The sequence below is a fragment of the Mizuhopecten yessoensis genome, unplaced genomic scaffold (assembly GCF_002113885.1).
Source record: "Mizuhopecten yessoensis strain PY_sf001 unplaced genomic scaffold, ASM211388v2 scaffold3855, whole genome shotgun sequence".
NCBI lineage: Eukaryota > Metazoa > Mollusca > Bivalvia > Pectinida > Pectinidae > Mizuhopecten > Mizuhopecten yessoensis.
The window spans coordinates 246,732-247,291 of NW_018405253.1; positions in this window are offsets into that span (position 1 = coordinate 246,732).

A 560-nucleotide genomic window follows, 5' to 3' on the forward strand; every position below is an offset into this window, starting at 1 on the left:
ACCAGGGAGACCAGAGTTACCTAGATTGTCATGTTTGTAATGTATAAATTCAGACCAGAGTAACCTAGATTGTCATGTTTGTAATATATAAATGGGGACCAGAGTTACCTAAGTTACCTAGATTGTCATGTTTGTAATTTGTCATGTTTGTAATGTATAAATGGGGACCAGAGTTACCTAGATTGTCATGTTTGTAATTTATAAATGGGTACCAGAGTTACCTCAGTTGTCATGTTAGTAATGTATAAATTCAGACCAGAGTAACCTAGATTGTCATGTTTGTAATTTATAAAAGGTGACCAGAGTTACACAGATTGCCATGTTGGTAATGTATAAATGGGGACCAGAGTTACCTATATTATCATGTTTGTAATATATAAATGGGAACCAGAGTTACCTTGATTGTCATGTTTGTAATTTATAAATGGGGACCAGAGTTACCTAGATTGTCATGTTTGTAATGTATAAATGGGGACCAGAGTTACCTAAATTGTCATGTTTGTAATGTATAAATGGGGACCAGAGTTACCTAGATTGTCATGTTTTTAATGTATAAATGG